The sequence below is a fragment of the Prenolepis imparis genome, unplaced genomic scaffold (genome assembly GCF_030444845.1).
Source record: "Prenolepis imparis isolate NDT839.2.m4 unplaced genomic scaffold, iyPreImpa1.0 SCAF_11, whole genome shotgun sequence".
Lineage (NCBI taxonomy): Eukaryota > Metazoa > Arthropoda > Insecta > Hymenoptera > Formicidae > Prenolepis > Prenolepis imparis.
The window spans coordinates 6,238,958-6,261,924 of record NW_028141169.1 but is presented as its reverse complement, the minus strand read 5'-3'; the positions used below and the strand labels follow the sequence as shown (position 1 = coordinate 6,261,924).

General features: G+C 37.4%; 2 protein-coding genes and 1 long non-coding RNA gene across 6 annotated transcripts in view; 1 reads left to right on the top strand and 2 right to left on the bottom strand.

The window, feature by feature from the left end:
- Nucleotides 1-22,967, bottom strand: part of Mef2 (myocyte enhancer factor 2) — a 75,749-nt gene that overhangs the window by 36,501 nt on the left and 16,281 nt on the right. The window contains exon 1 of one of the 3 annotated variants that reach the window (XM_083049421.1): nt 6,787-6,838. The exons of the other annotated variants lie outside the window; for them this stretch is intronic. The gene's annotated coding sequence lies outside the window, so the exon portion shown is untranslated. Of the gene's footprint in view, nt 1-6,786; nt 6,839-22,967 lie in introns of those variants that run through there. 3 annotated transcript variants of the gene reach the window in all.
- Nucleotides 7,149-22,967, top strand: part of LOC145942557 (tRNA (uracil-5-)-methyltransferase homolog A) — a 35,628-nt gene continuing 19,809 nt past the window's right edge. The window contains exon 1 of one of the 2 annotated variants that reach the window (XM_083049411.1): nt 7,149-7,225. The gene's annotated coding sequence lies outside the window, so the exon portion shown is untranslated. Of the gene's footprint in view, nt 7,226-19,713; nt 19,948-22,967 lie in introns of those variants that run through there. The other variant, XM_083049410.1, reaches the window with a different exon arrangement.
- On the bottom strand, nt 13,370-22,634 carry LOC145942572 (uncharacterized). Its single transcript, XR_014426377.1, has 2 exons — nt 22,233-22,634; nt 13,370-14,292 (listed from the first exon to the last, which is right to left on the bottom strand). It is a non-coding gene; the product is annotated as an uncharacterized LOC145942572 (long non-coding RNA).

The following is a 22,967-nucleotide window of genomic DNA, read 5'->3' as shown; positions in this document are numbered from 1 at the left end:
AACGCGTAATTTTTAAACAGCAGAGCAACGGGGTCGTCGCCAACCACGGGATATTTCTAAAAAGATATTTCGAGGGAAAGAGATTATAAGCCGAACGAAGCGCGTACGCGGGAAGAATAATTATTTAAATCTAGAGTATAAAAATAATTATGGCACAATTAGTGTAATTACATTTCTTACAAATTTTTTTCTAGAAATAAATACAATCCATCGAAAAAAAGGAAAATTATTTTCTTTAATTCGATAAAAAAAATTTAGAGAAAAAAGCTCGATCTCTTATTTTTTTATTATTATCCTGATGACGTAAATCGTAAATAAAAAAAAGAAGAATTACTCGCATCTGTGCTTTGCGCAATAAAAGTTTTTTGGAGTCGATATTTTGTTTTAAATAAAGATTTAATTGGATACGTTTTTGTTTCACAATTTTCGATATTAAATACCATAACGAGATTAACGAATCGTACAAGAAGATGGTTTGTTCAACGATTCGAAAGCAGCTCGCCGGAAAAGGCTTGCGCTCTAGACTCTGGGTGTTTGTCCTAAAGTTCTCCTTCCGGAGGAGCAAAGAAACCTCGACTTCCCATGGAAGAAGTAGACTTGGAAGACTCGTTCGCGCCGAACGAAAATACCAGGTGGCGACCATACTTCGTATTACCCGTCCGAGCGGCAAAGCAACAGCACTAACGAACGACTCTATCTTTCCCTCTCTCTGCGCGACACACTCCAGCTCAAGACAGGCGTCTGTTGCCATATATACCGGATATCCGCTCACCCTGCCTGCCGTCGTCTCGAGTCGGGTCTCTAAGGGACATCTTGCTCCTGCGGAGGAGCAACGGCTGAGAGAGGGAACTCGCCGAGGGTAACGAAGGGAGTTTTAACGAAACGATATACACGGTACGTGGGCGGAATGTTCACATATTATTGTTGGTAACGCGAGAACGTGTCACGTGTGTTAAAGCTAGCGCGTCTGCCTATGTTTAACCCTTCACTGCGTTTTACTGCGATAGCACGCAGTGGATACTGATGCGAATCAAAGAGTGATCGATTTTCTCGATTAATTTCCATCTCATCGTGCCGTTGCGATGAAAATAGAATCGACAGACGCGCTACTCGACATAAATATACGTATAACATAAATATTCGTAAATAATCACATACGAGACATTTCTCAACAAGCCTCAAACAGAGCATGGACAATATTAATTACGGGCCGTAGAAAAGAAAAATGTCTTGAAAATTAATTTTCCTATACGAAACAAAATGTATACCGTTTCTCGTCTTTATACTTGAGTAACTCAAATGATATTTCAATGAAAGGTATATGACAGATATGAAGTCATATAGTGGACCAATCGGGGAATGAGAAAAATCGCGAGACAGAACGAGGTAACGACTATAAATGATGTGACGTTATGCATAAAATGTACGAGTTATTACTATATGTATATATCCGCCGTTAACACGAAAAGACGAATAGGAATATCTTTGACGAGAATAAAGATGGATCTCGTTCATTCTTCATTCTGAATTTTTTAAAAAAGTATCTAATTCGAAATATTATATGAATAATAATCTTGAGTTTATTTATATATAATTTTTCTTACGATCGACTTTTGAATAATCAACAGTCTCATCCACGTGGCATAATTCGTTTTATGTACCAACGTAACAAAAACGCGACACGCCATTTAAATAATCAACATGGTGAATATATAGCGAATGCAATAAAAAACGTTAATGCATTCTCAACGCAGAAATGACACGTGAGTAGTAAAGGGATAGTATGATTTAATAAACAGGTAGTCTCTAATTATACTATGCTTTGTCTACATAGTTGTTTGACATTTCAATAGACGGATTGATTTCAAGTTATCTAAATAAATATAACATGATTATTAGAATGTTAGTAGAGTGTTTCAGACGCGCACTTAATCTTCTTTATTAATAATCCTCCTAGCACGAGGATATTAATAAAATATAAAAGTCCATTATAAAATATAAATTATCAAATTATTAATTAAATCGGAGAGATTCGTCGTCAATGTCTATAAATATCTATGAATTCGTCGATTGAGAAACGAGGTAATTTCAAAATATACGCGTTGTATCTTTCATGTAAATAGTATCAAAAGAAGTTACTGCAATAAGAGACGAAAAATGATTTGATTTCTAATAACTTTATGTCTAATTCAGCTTAAACGAGTGCAAACAAGTGTTATGCTTGCAATTTATCTGTCAATAGCAAATCTTTTTAGCTCCATGATAATCTAATCATCATATAGTTGGTTTTTCAAGAACACCTACAATCGAATTTTACTTCAAATCGAGGAATATAAAAATTTTAATCAAAATGCAAAAACTAATTTTTTTAAATATCGACGGACAGAGTTAATGAATCTTTTAAAAAGATGCGCATCTTTCGAATCTTAATATAGACGGTCTAAAAGAGAGAGAAAAAGAGGGAGAAAGAGAGAAAAATGTCGGTCCAAGTCCCATCTCTGTCCTCAATCCCTCAGAACTCATCCTCGTTTCGCAAGCGCCTTTGAATCTTCTCGAACGCGGATCGCGCCGCCGAGGTTCTCCTCAGGGTCTTGGCGTCGTGCAAAAGCGCGCCGGCCATTCGGTCGCGTCGGCACGCACTTGGCACTTGGTCAAGAGAAAAGGAGCGAGACCGGGCGGAGTTTCGTCGACCGGGACGAGAGGAGATCGGTCTCAGTCGCGCGCGCGCCATCACCAAAAGCTGAATCCGCTGAAATGCGATTTACGACGATACACCTATCAGTCACGGAGTAACGAGGGGGAGGAAACTAGCCGCGAGAAAACGTCGCGGAAAAAACGAAAAAAGCAGACGAGACGTTTATTATCGAATCCGATACGCGCTATTGATCGCTCACCAGAGTATCTAGCAAATTCACGCGAGCGTATAAATAGCACCGGATGGATTTTCGAGTCATCACTCTTCATTTTGCTCGCGAGAGCTCGAAAACTCTGTCGCGTATATACACTTCTGCATTTAACTGGCGCGCGATGTCAATGAAACGCGTCAGATTCAATTAAGCGCGATATCACTTCGCTGACAGATCGTTCTGACCCGCGGTTGTTCATATGTATAGCGTTAGTCGCTGGGTTAAGTACAATTTTATAGAAATACGCTGCTGCCGGATATACTTCCGCGCTGCAAAACGAAAAATTTTCGGTCGAAATCATAAATCGCAAAACGTGAAAAATTATTAAGAGATTCGAAATCGATATTTATCCGCGATTTTAGTCCACGTAATAACTATATTTAAAATATGTGCATGTCAGAGAAATGTTAATGCGTCTCAAGAGCATTACAGTAAATTCTGCAGCAAAGGCGCTTAGAAACATCTCTCTGAAAAGCAACTAATTAGAGATGTTTATCCGTATACCATTTGTACGCCTTTGTATATAAATGTGAAACTTCATATTCGCGAAAATACAACATAAATGATATAAAGTAATTAGATATCAATTCACTCAATATAAAAAATTTTTAATATTGTACGTGCAAAAAATCCGCGTAGAAGATTAATTAGGCCGCGCTATTTTATATTAGTACTTCACTATAAAAGGTTCATGATAAAAGACATAAATCACACTCAAAAAGCAAAAGTCTCATCTTCAGCAAGAACCATCTGGTCGTCGTTACCATCTAATATGTATCCAATTAAATATCGAAATATCATTATTAATATCATTATTATATCGTTATTATATCGAAATACTTTTGCAGGGTTATAAAAATTTCATTTGTGTCCCAGATATTGATCACCGTGTCATAGAGAAGAAATAAGATAATTTAATATAAAATAATATCAATTTCTCATAATATTCTTCTTAGAAAGAGAAAGAGAGGGAGAGAAAACTGCGAAAAATTAACAAGATGTGTCTTACGTGAAAACCCTGTTATTGCAACGAAACTAATTCGCCAAATTAAGTTATGCGAGAATATAATAATAAGCAATCGATTATAGTTAACGAAACGCGATGGGGGCATCGAAGCGTGTAAAATACGCACGAAGGGTACACTTTGGTGCAGCGTATATATGCATGGCGTGTAATAGCACGCTGTAAAATAAAAGAACGGTGAACCAGGAATAAGTTGTACGCCCACCAACCGCGTTTTTTTCTACATTATTGACTCACAAAAGAGAGAGAAAGAGCTAGGGTTCAGACAGGATAGTCAAGGTAACTTGTTGTTTAAGAAGTTTATCGATATTATTCACGGCTGATCTATGATCAAAGCGAGGTCGTCACGAAAAAATGGCGAGAATGATATACAATATCTGTTTATAATAATCATCATTAATTCGTAAACACTCAAAAAATATAGTCAATATTTAGTATAAAAGAATTGGGAGAAAAGCAGAAATATTAATGAGAAAAACAGAAAAGTTAGGAAAATTTTTCTCATTTTTGTGAGAAAAAGACCGAGAGAGAAATAGTAGTAAGCATTACTTTGTGTCAACCTTTGCAAAATATTCGAGGAATTTTTGCCAAAAATAATACGTGACAATCTACGTGAGCAGATCCTGCAAATAATTCACCAATCAAAAATACATATAACGATTCGTATCAGAATAAATAATTTGATGTATCAAATAATACAGATATTATATGGTATTCTTTTACTGAAAATTTAATTTTCTGTAAATATATGTATATAAATTAATGATCAGTATAACGTCACTGGTTGTTAATAAATAAAATTGGAAAAAGTTTCGAAATATCAATATAGATATATATGTATATATATATATATATATATATTAAAAATATTTATTTCTCACACTGCAAGAAATTACAAGATAAATATTCTAATAAATTTTAAAATAAACATTCTAATGAAGGGTAGAAGATAAGCATTTCTAATAAATTTTAAAAGTTTTTAGAGTTCTCCTCTAAGTCCTTCTTCGACATTCCCTTCCAATTTGATTTTTAATTCTCATCATCTGTTCGACCAATAATTGAAATATTACAAAATACGAACGCATTTGCGATATTAAATTATATAGGAAATGTAAAATTATACTCGCATGCTGATTTTCCGGACTGTGAAAATTGAAAATTGAATTAACGATCACATGATGGTAATATGAGAAATTCCTATTACGAAGAGCGCTTCCGGTTGAAATTACTTGGAAGTAAATTAAATTAAACGATGATACCGCCGCGCGCGCATATTCGCAGCGAATATAGACCTGTAAATTTGCAAGTTCAACAGAATCGCAAGCTGATGAATTTGCAAGCTCTTTCTATGGCTTTCAATCTCTCGCGATTGAATCCGAGACAAAGATTGCTTTAAATTAAGCTGACAATTTATTTCGCCTATTTGTAATAACACATAGGTATATACATATGTAGAAACTATTCTTCTTTAAAAAATTATCTGAAAAAGATTTGAATTTTTTATGTAATGTCCATAAGCCATATTAAGTTGTTCACTTATTCTCTTGTGACAGTTGTGTATCTGTGACGGTAGATTTAAAGAACCGTCGAGATATAAATGGGAAGCTACGGCGTCATTATAGAAACGACGCGTGTAAAGAAGAACTTTCGACGATAAGTGTAACATTTTGTGATGGAAGCGCATCACATAGTCACAGCAAAGGGTAAGGTATCTCGCGATTCGATGCAGCATCCGAGACCTATCGAGACCACACGACGGCGAAGCCCTCTATGCGAAACATCCACTTCACAGCCTCCGAGAACCTTACGTCAAGACTACGTAGCGATGAAGCAGCGATTCCGTCAAAATCACAAATCGAGAGTAGTAGCTACGTTAGTGTGTAGCTAGCGCAAACACTCGTTGCGACATGATACGCTATGACGAACAAAAATGAAGAAGGAGAAACGAAGCAGGTCGAACGAACGGCCGTCAATCTTGGATTAAAGTCGACTCGATCCTTGATGATAGTCCTGATAGTCGGATAGACGAAAGTGTACTCAGTGCTCGCGGCAAAGCGACTAAAAGCGCGAACGGTCGATCGCGAGACGTGTCGTTACAATTTTAGCGCGAGAAAGAGAATAATCACACCGGAGGGTAACATGGTAGTACATGATGACGAGAGGGAGAGAGAGGACGAACGAGAGGTGGATCGAGAGCGTGAGCGAGCGTGTATTAACAAACCGCGGGAAAAGACACCAAAAATAATTCCCGCGTGCTGCGAAGAAATAAATTCGTGGATACCGGAATGCGCAGGGCGAGAGAAGAGACGAGACGCGAGCAAAGCGAGCAAGAGAGGCAGGGTGGTGCCTAAAAGAAGGTTGAGAGACCGGGTGGGTTCTGGGTAGCTGCGGCAAGCTGAATTAGTAAACCGCCATCGGAAGCGCGAGAGCGGGTGTATATTATAAGAGGCGCGGCGAGACGATCGCCGCGGGTAGTCGCAAAAGTGCCGCGGGCTCGGTTTTCGATCAAAGTGATCGCGGATTCTTCTCTAGGACGAATCAAGAACGAGGGAAGGTGGGAATAGAAGAGACGAAGGAAGAAAGAAGACGCGTTTCTCTACGCGAAAGTAACCACGGCGAATTTGCGCGCGATGAAGGATGTCCGCGGAAACCACGAGGATGCGATACCGACGACGACGACGACGACGACGACGACGAGGACGGGAGGACGATGACGACGCAGCGTCGAGACGAGGACGGGTACCGCGAGACCGCGACGCGTCGTCGGCGACGACGATGAGGACGAAGAAGAAGCAAAGCGGGCAGCTGCTCAGCAGAGAGCAGCGGTAGCAGCAGCGGCACACAGGCAGGACTTACCTCTGCTGTTTTTAGAACTCCACTCCCAGAACTGCCGCGGGCCGAGCCGAGCCAAAACCAAAATACCACCGATATAGTAGCGCCCCTTTTCCCCGTAAGAGAGGGTGGAGGGACGCGGCGAGAAGAAGAGATGGAGAGAGTGTACGTGTACGTACGTATGTGCGTGTGCATGAGTGATCGGGTGTGTGAGCGCAAGAACGGTCCACCTCTCTTCCAACGACACCCAACCAACGGCGCGAACCTCCACGACGAGACCGACGACGACGAAGACGAAGACGATGGCTAACCTAACCAACGAGCAAGACAATCGCGAGCTCGAAGACGAATACGACACGACCATGAAGACGCGACAACAACCACGAGGAAGACGATGGTCGCGCCATGATGGCGGCTACTCGTCGCGATTCAGAGACCAGGGATTGAAATCGATATAATCTCGGTGAGTTCATCTTTTTCGATGTTACAGATACAGACAAGGACGTGTCTTAACGCTTGCAACTTCGACTTGTTTGGAAAATATAAGAATGGAAGAGATAGACAAATTTGCAAGATCTTTCTATTGTTAGTGACTGAATGGATCTAGCAAATTATAGACTGAATTATCTGTGAGTAATAAGGAAAACGAATTATTATATTATAAATTGTAATTCAAAAAAGTTTAGAACTATACACAAGTAAAGAAAATTCATAATATTTGTAAGCTTCACTTTTGGGACGAACTGCTGCTTCAAACTCTTGTTCTTACTACTTGTTTTCATTGTCACATACAAGCAGAGATCTTCGTGTATCTATAGCATCGAAATTTCAACTCATCGACATCATACGGATTTAATTTTTCAAAGGAATTATTATAAAAGAATTTATAAAAGAAATGGGAAACGAAAACGTGAGAAGATAATTTGATAGAAACAAGAATTATATATCATAATAATACAGTTTGTCAAATCCTAGAAAAAAAATCAGTTTTCGTAACTCTGCAAGTCTAACTTTTAAAATCTTCTCTATCACAACTTGGAAAAATTTATGTTAAAATTATAAAGAAACTATTGTATTTTACAGCATATATAATGCATTAGAAAATTTTTATTCTATTTAACATTAAATATATCGTGTTAGAACTCATAGAAAGAATTTGAAGATTAAGATTAAAATCTTCATCATCGAATTAGACTTATAATATCTCAGGAAAATAGTAATTAATTATCTCTGTAGAATATAAGATTTGCCATGAGATCAAAACCGTATTAAACCCCCTCCCTCCCCAAATTGCAAGAAATAATTATTTTTTCTCTTCAGTTCTTTATTGAAGTAAGTAAACTGTTTATCGCGCCAAGTCGTAAAGCTTCCAAGGATATCGCAGAATTATCTGTTTCCCTCCATTGGGCCCTAATTTTTTAAATTATTCCTATATACGTATCTCCATTACCTTGCACGCACGTTATATGACTTGCATTTAATTCGACTTTATAATTCTTTTCCGATAACGCGGGAGTCGGCGATAAAGAGCACGATGCGCAAGTTTTTCCGAAGAGAGCGACGTAGCATTTTACCGCGAAGATTCGCAAAATCAATGGATTAACGATCCAGAACTCTCAATCGTGGCCTCGAGCAAATCGACGGGGAGTTTAGATTGTTTGATCAGGTGCTGTGCGAAATTCCGAAGCGCGTTTTCAACCAGTTTTCTTTGCAACGTATCGATGAATACGCATTCTTTGCCGTTAACCATTTCCTGCCTGGACGATTCCGATTAAAATCGCGCGCATTTGAGTTCACACGAGAGCAAAGCGAGAAGTGTTTCTTGTGCAAAAATTGAAAATAAAATTATTTCCGTTTTACGTATAAATAATCGAGATTATAAGGCTGAGAGAGGAAAATCAAAAGCTTTATGCTGAAATTATCGTTGGACGTGACTCTCAAAGCTCCGAAAAGAGTTATGTGGAAAACATTTCTGTCAGAGACTCAATTTCTGGGAAAGAAAACTTCGAGAATGAATAACGTATAATGTGCATTTTAATGGCATGAAACGTGACGCGAAAATGGCGTCATGTCGGTCATTAATGACATTGATTTTCACATCGATTAGTAATATGCGCTTTTTGAAAAATGCAATGCTGTGAAGAAGTGACAGTTCAAAAAAGTTCTACCGAGATCATAAAATTAATTCATTGCATTTTACGTTGGAATATCTACAATTTTTCGCGAAGTATAAAAAACTTGTTCAAATAATATAGAATATTTAGCGCTTTCTCCAGATTCTCGTCATTTTTGTAATGGTATATTTTAGAATTTTCTATCATCGTTTTACTCAAAATATACTCGTGTAAAGTTTCCTCTTATTATTTATACGTTCTTTAGAAATAGCTTGTGTATAAATAATAAAATTTAAAACAATAATCGAAATAAATGGATAGTTTTGATTATTGTTTTAAATTTTATTATTTATACACAAGCTGAATCGGAGAGAATCGAATAATATAATTAGGACGGTATGTGTATGTCATTGTATTCGATTGTATTTACCAATCAACAATCTCTCAATTTATATCGTTCAATAGAATTTACATTTAATCATCGCCATGAATCATTTAACTTCTCGCAATCGTAGACATTAGCAAAGAGAAAAAGTTCGAAGTGCTTTGTCTATGATATAATCATCGCGACATTTAAATTATTCAAATGACTATCGGATGTCATGAATGCTAAAATGTATTTCCCGATAGATTTCTTTCTTTCTCTCTGAAAACTATTTTTCCTTAATGCAAATTTGATAAAAGATCAACACTCGTCGCAGCGTTTTAATTTTTAATATTAAATATCTTGTCAATTAGCTGTCAAATTAAATTTCTGCTAAAACATCGAACATATCTTATCTATTAATGTGATAATTTAAGGTATTTTGCAAGAATTTATAAGAATCTTCATTTACTCTAATATAATTTTCATTTAATTAATAAAATTGATAATAAATTAATAATAATTAATCGGTAATATATTTCAAAATTATAACGCAATCATATTATGTTTCGTTATTTCGATTTTAACATTGACAGCCAAAGAACCAACATTATAGGTATATAGATCCGGGGCTATTCTGTATAAAACGAGTTCATATTGGCGATCGCGTGAGAAGCGATTGGAGGCGAGCACGGATGATCATATGGTTCGCGCAAATTCATATCTTCGAAAATAATAATTTGAAATAATCGCGACACATAGAAGCGGACTTTGTGAAGGAGAGAGAGAGAGAGAGAGAAACGCGACGTGATGTCTTCGCTCGACAGAGAAGACGAAAATGACGCTTATCGCCGTTAAGTGATGGCTAACCGGCGTTAAGCGGCGGGCCGAGCTATTTTATTTAACGGAACCGCGTTGTATAAATCAAATCACGCAAATGCAAGATAGAGAGAGAGAGAGAGAGACATGTACCGATCCGTGACTGACGTGACATAATGCGATTCGCGATACCGAATCCGCCACCCCTCGGCATCCCTTCGCAGCATCCCTTTCGTAAACGCGAAGGCAAGAGGAAGAGAGAAAGAGGAAGAGAGAGATATCCGTCCAATTATAAAGCCTGACGTAACGTCGAAGTTTCCATAATTACTGCGCCACTACCATAGCTAGCAGCCAGTCACGCCGCGAGATCCGTCGATGAATTACTTATGCCTGCGTTATCTCTCTCACTTCGCTCTCGCCGCTGCTGCATTCGGCTGCTAATCGGGTTAGCGGTGCCTGGAAGCGACTCCGAAATAGCGAACGTTATTAATTTAAGTCACTCTTAATACGCTCGCGTTCTCTCTTCCATCGGCGAAATCTTTCCCTCGTACCCGTTCCCTTTTCCTCACCCCTTTCAACCCACCTCTTTCGCCATCCCTTTTCCCATTCTGCTCGCATCCTGGCTCTTCCGCTGGTTATCACCGACATTATTGGTCCGTGGAAATATTAATTCGCATACGAGGATTCGACTTATTCCAAAGTTCGTCCCGCCAATTATCAGGAATCGATTCGCCATCGATTCAGTGTCGTTCTTATATACTTTGATAAAAGATTGGACGGAAATTTTTCGACGGATCGAGTCGGATGCGGCTTAGTGCGATTTCCAGTTGAAACTTGCGGATACATTTTAATTGACATGTTTCCTCGCTTCCTTCGATAAATTTGATCGCCGAGATTGCGAACGAGAAAAACGATCGATCGCCACCGAAACACGTATATCTATTCCGAAATCGTATCTCCGAGTGCAGTGTATTCTGTTTCACGATATAATGCGGCAATTTTAGAATTCTTCAAATAAAAAACGAAGAATATAATATCGCGCGAACGCTGTCCTGGATTTATCGCGAAATACATCTCGTATCGGATTCATTACGTATTTAAAAGTAGTCGAAAATCAAAACTATGACAATTATACCACAAAGTGGCAAAGTCGGCAACTGGAAAGTTGTTATTCTTGTTTATAGGTCAACTTTTGAATGTAATTTACATGTATTATTGGATTTTCATCGTTGCAAACGAATAAACGTTGAGAGATCGTATACTACACGTGTCAACAGCGTTGAAACTCGATCTCGACCAAGTTGCGAGATGTAGGGAGATTCTTCGACCAAGAGAGAGAGAGAGAGAGAGAGAGATGATACTTCTAGCTCTTGACAACTATACGAAATACGAGTTTAATTTCAAATTTCTATCACCTTGACATTTCAGCTAGATATCCGTAGCGACTACTGCCGTAATCCCTTAACGTTAATTAGAACCGTCGCGGCAAAGCGTACGTCGTGACCAAAAATAACCGCACGCACGAAATGCGTCACGTCCACGTAGCACTAATGGCAGCTTCATAAAGTCTCTCTCTTTCTTTCCCTCTCTTTCTTTCTGTCAAAGCTCTAGGAATCCCGCGAGAATCATCGAGGAATGTCCGGAGCGGAAGAACATCGGGATCACGTCCCGACAATGGGTTAACCGATCGCGTTTACGAGCGAGTGGAAGAAAAGGGAAAGGAAGGGAGAGAGAGGCTAGGGGTGGTGGAGGAAGTGACGGAGAGTCGACCGGCGACAATCCTGCAGGGACTTTTTGCAGTCCTCTCGACGAGAGACGCTGCTTCTCTCGGCCGAGAAAGCAGAAAAGTACAAAACGACATTACTCCGGATCGGCACGTGCCATTCGATAAATCTGTCGGCAGCTGACAGCGCGGCCGGCTGCTGCGAACCGCCCTCTCCTCTACCTCCCCCTTTTCTCCCCCTTTCTCTCCTCTTTTCGCGCCCTCTTTTTCTCCCTCTCTCTCTCTCTCTCTCTGTCTCGTCTGTCTTTATTCCTCTCGGTTCACCCGCGTACGCATTCACTTTGTGTGGCTCTCTCTTTGTCCCCCAACTCTCCTTTTCTCTCTCTCTCTCTCTCTCTCTCTGCGTACGCATCGACAGTCCAGGAGGGCCACAGCATCCCCAACCGAGAGCGCGCACACGTGCGATCGTATCGTGACTTCTTCCTCCGTTGAATTACATCGCTATAGCGATGACTCGTGCCGGTAAATCGAAACGCGAAACTTTATCATGATATTATGTTCAAACGCGAATTTTATTTAAAATTAAATATTATTGTAGAAAAAGGAGATATATACGCACTCTTGAAAATCATGTATTTGACGTGAACAGAACTTGGGTTCATCAAAATTGAGTAGTATTTGTTTGCACGCTATGGAAAGAATCAATGTTTTAAATTTAACAGAATCAAATTTCGTATCTTTAAATTGTAATATTAAAATTCTATAGAAAAATACAGATTTTTTTAAATTCTCATAAATTATACATTTATTTCCCTACATTAGTTCAATTTCTAGAACATTTCGAAACTGTGCGGAAAACATATTAAAATAAACAAGTTACAGTATGTTAATGGGCTTTAGAGTTTTATTGACAAAACAAAACTTGATTGCACGCGTATCGAATCGAAACTTGAGAGATTTCAAAAGCGGATATTCAACTAAACTATGTTTTGACGTTGTGTTATTTCCCGTTGCACACGTGCGCTCTTTTAATTATCTGGACTTTAATTCGAATAGATGATAGAGTTTTCACGAGTATAGCGGTATAACGAAAGAGAGAGAGAAAGAGAGTTTTCCAGCTGGAGTTTTCAGCCGCGAGCGCGTTACATCTCGCTTCGTCGAGTATACGTTAGCTTTGTGTATACTCGATGCATAACATATACACGATGCGCGCTGGGAGCTCTATACGTGCTCCACGTGTATCTAATCGATGAACGCATGCATTATCTACGTCATCGCCTCTCGCATCACAAACTCTATATACATATACCGCGCGCGGCGGCGAACTTCCTGACCGCGTCGCGGAAAAGAGGAAATCGTCGTTCGCGCGAAAAATCGCGCGCGAACTCACCGAGCCGATTCTCGAGGTGTGAAGAATATCTATCTCATCGTCGAAATATTATTATATCAGGTACGTTCACCGCGTTTTACGCAGCACGTGCTTCTTCCTATCTAGCGATTTGCGTTCCGTCTGTATAAGTAATAATATCGATCAGCGCGATTTCGCGATTTAGTAGAACATCCAATACTTTCGCGACTCACGATTTCACACTCAGATTCAAGTAAAATTATATAAGAATATTCTTATATATAGTTGTATTTCCCCATTTCACAAAATGATGCAAATTTATTTAGAAAGTAAAATCAATACAACCGCTTTTACGCGTCTCTTCGTGCAGTGTAAAAGATGATGATACAAATAAATTGTGATATAACATTTATGCACGTCGAAAAAAAAGTTACCTTACTGCCGCTTATAGTATTGATCAAACAAAAAGTTCAAGTCTGACGATGTTATTACATAATTTATTTCATCGCAAGTAAATTATTGCAATAATATTATCTGCTAACAGTATGTTTCAGAAGTATTGATACATATATGCATATGAAAATTAGACGCCATCCTCGAGGCATCTCTGGCTTCTAGATAACAAAGCAATTGCTTTGGCAACAATTAAGAAAATTAATACATACATTTACGAAATTTTGTCGGTAAAATGTTTGCGATATCTTATTCGCACAAAGACGGTCTTTTCCTCGAGGTAGAGATAATTGGTACTATAAATTCATTGTATACGTATCTCACGAAAAACGCGGACAAAATGCGCGCATCTCAACGAGAGAAGAAGCGAAAGGCGCGTCGCAACGAGAGGAAAAGGGGACAAAAAGGGGGAGAGAAAGGGGGGATGGAGGGAGACTCAAGGGGTGGATATTGGCGCGAGTGCAACGCGCCATATTCTTTGTCCTATGACACGGCGAAGTTAAAGCTTCGCGGCTAAAATTAAACCGCGCAGGCAGCAGCCGGCCAGGGCCGAGTTCTCTGAGGCTGAGCAGGAGCAGCCGCCAGAAACCAGAGCACGTGCTTTAAGTAAGTGACGCGCACCCTCCCCCTGGCGTAGCTCTTCCTCCCCTGTGCCTCTTTCCCCACGACCCCTCTTCGTATCGCTGCCCTCTCCTGCCGAAACTCCCGCCTAGCATCACACAACATCCGTTAAATCCCTACGTTAAGCTTAGAAATGCTTGCGCAAAGCTTCGAATTATTGATACCGAGTAATTAAGATAGAGAGAGATATCGAAATCTAAAAGATAGAGAGAGAGGGGGAGGGGGGGAGAGAGAATATAACGAGAATAAACAAGGCCAATAATCATTTGTCGATAATAATTTTAAAATTATCCTGTATATGATATATATTCGTTTATATTTAAATTGAAATTTTAATTAAAAATTCGACATTTATATCATTTATTTTCAAATATTTCCATCAAATTTAAATTTTAATAAATTGATAATTTAATGTAATAATTAATAATCACAGATTTTGTGCCTATATATAGAAATTTGTTATCGTTTAAAAATTATAATGAGAACTAATTTAAATAAAAATTTTGTTGCTATTTAATTTCCACAAAGTAATTTAAGAAAAAACGAAAGAAAACTTCGAGAATGAAGATCCGTTCTTATGTAAACTTATGTCGACTTCTAGCTTTCAACTTTCAGCTCTCAATTCTTAGGCTGCTATTTGCAAATTTTATATCGTTAAAAATAAAAAATCGTAAACAAAATTATTAAAACCGATTAAAAGGAAAACTTCGTAAGGAGATACAGTTTGCCTTGCTTTTACAAGATCATAAAAAAAAAAACATTTAATAAATTTATTTCGTTAAACGTGATGGTTGCACCGCATTATTCTCGCCTCGCGTCTGACGAAATGAAATGAATGTGTCGGAGAGTCCCAGAAATTGATTATTATATTTTCTACTTGCAGCATATAACATCATTATACCCTATAACGTAATATTTTAGGTTGCATACCGTTATTCATCGTGTTCTCTTTCTCTCCTGACTCCTTATCGTCTATAATATTCTCCCTCATTAAGTGTCTAATTTGCCATCTCGTTTGCCGACTGAGAATATCATCCATTTATATATAAACGATCAGCATCTGCATTTAACTACCGAAGTACGGAGCTGTATCGGAAACCACGACTACGATACGTTCGCAATCAACGAGATGCGCGCCGATCAAGTGGATTATCTCTGAAAAGCGGGTCGTATCCCTTGGGATTATCCTCTCTATTATAGCGTGAGGGCGATGTAATGCGCTTCGAACTAACGAGAAGCCCGTAAGTGGAAATGTAAACTCCGTCGCAATTCTAAGTAATTAAATTTGATTAAGTGATATCCTTAAAATTAATGAAATAATTAAATTGAAAAAACAATAAGAGAAAGAGAGAGACTCTAAATTCTCACAAAAAAATCTGACTTGCAATATAAGTCTTAATCGCACACATTTCCTTTTCTCTGTGCTAAACTATGCTAATTAATGAAATTGTAGCTGTCTAATGTAACAAGAAAAATATGAATAAATAATGCAAAAAAATTACACATATACAATTTACATAAATTTCCGTCTGATAAATTGCGTATTTTTTTCACAAAATAATTTTTAATTCGTTGTTTGAAAATCGGAGCATTTAAAAAAAATTCTGACTCCTTTTCAATATCTCGATGTCCTCTATATGTGAATCAATATTTAATATATCGATATTTTGGATAAAAAAAAAGCAACGAAAAAATTTGAAGATAATCTTCCAGAACAGAAATACAATAAATTTAATATATTCATCTCAAGACTTAAACAATTGTGCAATCATGCCATTCACTATAATTTTTATTTTCTTGTTACATTTACTAATACTTTTTCAATACACATCGTTTCTTACAGGGAAAAATGCACGCGATGAGAATAAAATATTCAAATTATCAGGAATGTTATCTTATCAGAACGATAAGACCCCTTTAAAGATAGAGTTATTGTAGCAACCCCAAACGCCGGGATCCCAGAGAGAAATCTCTCTGTAGGAGACCGAGGAACACGTGTCCAGCACTCGGGTAGCAACGCGGCCACGTGTGGGGTGATATGATGTTTAGGACCACAGATTTTCATGTTGCTGGTACATCGATCGATAGAAGGAAGAATCTGGATCAAAGGATTCTCATACGAGAGCTGCGGTTTTACTTTCTTTCTTTTATTTATGTTGTGTGATGTACTTCTAATTATACTCCTATCTATTTAAGCTTAATAGATGGCCTGATGGAAGATAGTTAATTTCTAAAGTGCAAATAGATGAGAAATTTTTCTCTCAATAACAAGAGATGTCTTAAATAGAATTTTAATTTAAATTATTAATCAAGCTGAGAAAAGACTAAAAGTCGATAAAATTTGAACAAAAATAGAGTCCACTTTGGAGTTTGAATTCATAAATAAATTAAATTTATAGTGATATTCAAAATTAAAATGCACGTATTGCATAATCACATTTACGAGTAAAAACGAACATTTTGTATTGAAAATTTCGCACGAGTTTAAAACTGGTCCTATTCAATTAAAAGTCATCCCAAAAACGCAAAGACGCGCGCGTAAAATATTATTCTCTAATTTACACATAGATTTTTCGTGAATGATTAGTCGTTCGAATTCCCGCACATGTTTCACATCCGGAGCACGTGGCAGTCATTGCGTAGTGTAACACGCTTTCGTCTATCGACTACAAAATCAAAAATTTATCTTCCCGACAGAAGCAAATAATAGATAGAAAAAGAGAAAATTGTAACATTGAAACATTCAGTAAGTTATATATAGTAAATATAGTAAAACTATATGTATGTATAATAATAAAAATGGATTCGAACATATTAAGAGATCGAAATAAAAGTTTATGAATGAAATACATCATTATCATAGATTATAATGTAAAACATTTTCTTTTGAGAATAAAATTGAAAGATAAAAGATAAAATAAAATCGTATAATTATCTAAGTTTTTAAATTCCTTTTTCTCTTTGAATTGTCAAAGGTATAAACAAAGCTGTAAAAAAGAATGAAATAGAATTGTAAAAATTCTCAAAATAAAAGTAAGTAATATATGTGTATTGTGTTTCTTTTTCTCTACTATTTATATTAAAAATAATAATCTTTAAATTTGGTTATATAAATATAAGCATATATTATATATAATATATACGTATACGAATTTTAATTAAAAGGTTAATGACATAGTGTCACTGACTGACTATGCAGTGTCATTTCTCGAGCGGGATATCATCTTGAACATAAGTGCCGGACGCCCTCCCTATACCCAACGGATGGCACAAAGCGAATGAGCGAGAGAACCGAGAACAGGGTGAAACCGACGGGATGGAGGTCTGCCCAAGGGGTTTCGAGGGCTGCACGAGCGCATCGGCATGGCATTTCGAGAACATGCTGCGCGCGTGTGCACAAGTTTCTCGCTGCCACGCGCTCGAAAAGTGCCGGTAAAATCTTTGCCCTTTACATATTTGCCTTTTTTTTGTCCTACTTGCACAGTACTATGTAAGTAATTCGAAGCTCTTTATTAGCGATTTAATTTAAATTTTTTGATTAAAAAGAAGATGACTATATCGTATCCTTCTAATAAATTTTGGACGTGATAAAAAGATGGAGTAAGCAAATGATAAGATAGTTGTATCTGAGTTTTCATATAGAATGCTAGTTATATAATTTTACTTTACATAGAAAGTTTCAGAGATACTTCATTTATTTTTCGTCCACACATAATCGACTTAACAAATATAGATATTTAAAAAAATTACTTTTAAAAATCAACTTTGAAGTTATTATTATACTTGGGTGTGTGAAGTTGGCACCCTATATGTTATGCTATCATATTATAGTTCTGTTAAGAGTTCTGAGTTATTTAGAACCATAGGAAGAGTTGTTGATAATTTTTAGAAATAGTTCCGGTCATTACGATAACGAAAATCAGTTTCAAAAAACAGGGATGCCAACATCACATTTTTTTACACATCGAGTTCCAATAGTTTTGAGCAGAGTTTTAAGGTTCTTTTAAATAGTTATATAATTCCTGATTATTTTTTGAAAGCGTATTTTTTAAAAAACGTACTTTCACGTATGTCATACGTCGACTTGACATACGTCGCAAAATTTCTACATTCCGATGAATTAAAAAAATCGATACCTCGGAAACTATAACAGGTAGAGCTATATGCGATTTTCATTTTTTTTTCTTGTTTTATCGTGTACAATTCAAAACTCCAGCATTTTCGACCAGAACTCGTGATTTTTGAAATGTTTCGTAAAAGTGGATTAATTTTAAAAAATCGATATCTCGGAAACTATAATAGTTAGAGCCATGCGGTTTTCATGTTTTTTCTTGTCTTAACGAGTTCGATTCAGAACTATAACGTCTTTCCCCAGAACTTGATATTTTTAAAATATCTTCAATATTGAAAGTATGTTTTTTTATCTCTGTAAAAATTGCAAAACTCTTTCAAAAAATAATCAGGAACTATAAAACTATGAAATTATTAAACAATTTAAATTTACTCACCTTACGGTTGCTCTTTTGTTACCCGATGCCTCCACGGGCCTCCTTCTCGTAGAAGTTTCGAAACACTTGCACTCGCGTTACCTTTTTTCGTTCGTGACGCGCGGGATGCCCGGGTTTTAGCTATCACAATCTCCTACGCGTTTCGGTAAAACGCGAGACTCGCGAGAGCTTATTCGCGCGCGAATAAAACCCAAGCTCCATTTTCGCGTCGCCGCTTTTTCCAAGACCCACTTTTCGCAGGGACTTATCGAACGAAGATGATCAAGAGAGCGACTTGGCCGCGACGCACTCAAGTCGCCCAAGGATGCAGCGAGACGAACGTTGAGCGAGATTCACGATCGACGAGATGAATTTCACGTGTGCGATCGCGATTACGATGTCGGTACGCGCGACGCGATCGGATTCATACGACAATTAACCGCCAAAGACGCTAATTAATACACTCGTCCTTTTGCGGACCGGCAAGAAGCGCGCGACCGTTGATCATGAACGATGGAAAATACCACGAGAATGTAGCAGCACGTATCGAACGAAGATGGCGACTTGGCCGCGACGTACTGAAGTCGCCCGAGGACGCAAGCGAGACGAATATTGAGCGAGATTCACGGCCGACGAGATCAATCTCACGCGTGCGGTCGCGATTACGATATTGGTACGTGCGACGCGATCGGATTTATACGATAATTAACCACCAAAGACGCTAATTAATACACTCGTCCTTTCGCGGACCGGCAAGAAAGGCGCGACCGTTGAACACGAACAAGAGCTGGAGGTGGAGCTAGACTGACACTGCCAGGTTCGGAACGCGCAGCGACACGCGCGCCACGTCGTAGTGGTGGGGGTATGTAGAGGTTGCGACGTGGGAGCTCGGCGAATCACGTCGCGACTACATACCCCCACCACTACGACTCGGCGCGACGTATCGTTGCGCGTTCCGAACCTGGCAGTGCCAGTCTAGCTCCACCTCCAGTGCTCTTCTTCGATTGTTCGTGATCTATGGTCGCGCGCTTCTTGCCGGTCCGCGAAAGGACGAGTGTATTAATTAGCGTCTTTGGTGGTTAATTATCGTATAAATCCGATCGCGTCGCACGTACCAATATCGTAATCGCGATAGCTAAAACCCGGGCGTCGCCGCGCGTCGCGAACGAAAAAAAATAACGCGAATGCAAGTGTTTTGAAACTTCTACAAGAAGGAGGCCCGGGGAGGCATCGGCCAACAAAGGAGCAACCGTGAGGTGAGTAAATTTAAATTGTTTAATAGTTTTATAGTTTTATAGTTCCTGATTATTTTTTGAAAGAGTTTTGCAATTTTTATAGAGATAAAAAAACATACTTTCAATATCGAAGATATTTTTAAAATATCAAGTTCTGGGGAAAGACGTTAGAGTTTTGAATCGTACTCGATAAGACAAGAAAAAACGTGAAAACCGCATGTCTCTATCTATTATAGTTTCGAAGAGATTGATTTTTTTAAATTAATACACTTTTACGAAACATTTAGAAAATGACGAACTCTAACGTTTTTCACGAGAACTTGATATTTTAGAAATATCTTCGATATTGAAGGTATGTTTTTTTATCTAAAAATTGCAGAACTCTTTCAAAAAATAATCAAGAACTATATAACTATTTAAAAGAACCTTAAAATTCTGCTCAAAACTATTGGAGCTCGATGTGTAAAAAAATGTGAAGTTGGCACCCCTATTTTTTAAAACTGATTTTCGTTATCGTAATGACCGGAACTATTTCTAAAAATTATCAACAACTCTTCCTATGGTTCTAAATAACTCAGAACTCTTAACAGGACTATGATAGCATAGCATAGGGATGCCAACTTCACACACCCATTATACTTGCTTATATAAATTCTTGCTCTTTTCTTAATGAATATTTCATCATCAAATTTCATTATTGTATTTCCGCGGAATATTTACAGTCAACTATAAAACGTATATTTTGATATTCTTTGATGCTATCTTTAATCGTGTATAACACTTATATAATGTATTTTCAACGTGCATACAAATTATATAAAAGTGATGTTATAGAATAATGAACAAGTGTGAAAAAATATTTCAAAGCTGGTTTCCTATAATAAAACGATAATCCTATAATAACGATTTCCTGCCACAACAAAACCATTTTTTTCCCTCCCGAAGAAACACGATCGCAATTTTGATAAACAGGAAATAGGAAATCAGATATATTCGAGATTATTTATTCGATTTTAATTTAACAAATGGTACATTTTTTCCATATCATAAGTTAATGTTTGAATGTGCTAGAGTTTCTTTGTCACCTACTTTTGACTTATTTAAGGCATATTTTAAATGCCGACTATTATATATGAAATTAATTTTATTTAAATTTTAAATAGTTTTATTTGAAAATATTATATAAAAATGGATTTTTCATGATTGATAATATATGTATAGATACAAATATATAAAAAATATTTATTTAAAACTATTATTTCAAAACATAGGTATATACATATACTTTGATATCATTTAAAAAATCTTATTTCATAAAATTATTAAAAATATTATTTTGTTACTTCAATAATTTATTTCATATTAAAATTAATATGAAATAAATATTTCAAATATTTTTTTCAATATCATGGTAAATATTTTAAATAAGATTTATACTAACATAGAAAGAAATTATATCCTATATTAATTTTATAATAAATAGCTTATGTAAATATAATTATTTTACATTTCTGATTTTTTTATATCATTTTGTCCCTACATCTCTATATATCTGCCTAAATCCTTTTAACTCTAAAATGAGTTTTATAATATAAGGAAGAGATACCTTATCGTTATCGGTCATCATATTAATATTATTGATTTATGTATTTAAATATAAGATATTAAAGATAGAATTAGGATTATGCGGACGTAAGATTTATATCCCATTATTCCAAAGATTGTGAATATATCATCTTGCGTATTTTAACATTGCTAACTCCTCGTGCGTTATTACAAGATTACGGGCTGATTCTATTGATGTGGTCTATATTATTTATTATAAGTTAAGTAATTTTAGTAGTATATATAGGACAAAACGCTTCGAAATATCCCTTAATCGCGTTATGAACATATTGAGACACATTATTATATAAAAATCAATATAATCGATTCCTTGCCTGCTATATAAAAAGGATCTGAATAAAGAGAGAGGGAAAAAAAAAAAGAAAATCCACATAATATTGTCTCTATTTTCCTTCTTTGTTCCAATATTTTGAAACTTTTGTATAATTTGCATTTTTATTGTGCTGAAATATATATTTATTCGTCTTTTTTCTTTTTTATTTTAAACAGACTCGATTTTGAATCTAATAAATATATTATTTAATTCGGAAAAATTGTAAAAGATCGAGGTAATCATGTTTAACATTGCCATATTCGGGAAAAAGGATTTGAAAAAAAAATGATGAAAGATTCGCGCGTGAAAAAGAGATACTATCCTAAAATAAAAAAAAAATATATTCGTGCGATTAAGAGAAAAGCACCTGGGTCGTCATCATCATCTTCTAAAGATTCGGTTCTCGATCTCCGCTACTCCGACCGTCACTTAACACTAACGTACAGACGTCATGCGTGAATCACGCACACGCGCGTTTACCCCTCCCAAACGCAGGTCTTTATTCTGTCTCTTTCTCGCTCGTTCTCGTTCGCGGTACTTTGCATACTGCCGCGTTAACTTGAAACGCGATACTCGCCGTCGTGGTCCAAAACGCGAGAGCTGAGCGTAACGAGACGAGGCGGCTGATCGGCGGCGGCGTCGTCGATTTCGATCAAGGGGGAAGAGAAGATCGTAAGAGGGAAAGAAACCGGGAAAATCAGCGACACCGTATAATTTGCCACGATAAGATAAGAAGATTAGAGAGGAACGAAAGAGAGGACAAGAGAGGACAAGAAGAAAAAAAAGATAGATGTGTAGAAAAAAAGGTAAGAAGAAACTTGAAGAGAGAGAGAGCGCATTTACGCCGCTGCTAACGTGGAAAGACAGAGAAAGAGAGCAAAAGAGGGAGAAGAGATGAAGGAAGAAGAGGGAGAACTGGCAGCTGCTGGGCGCGTGCGGCGTCGGACCTTTTAAGGCGCGATCACTGGACGCCCGGCGTCGCAACTGCCCTCCTCGCGTCACTTCCACCCCGTCCTCCCCGTCCTCTCTGTCCCCCACGTAGTTTGCGTTTTCCGCGTGCTTCCTCTCCGCCGCCCCCAACACCTTCTTGAGCTCGAACCGC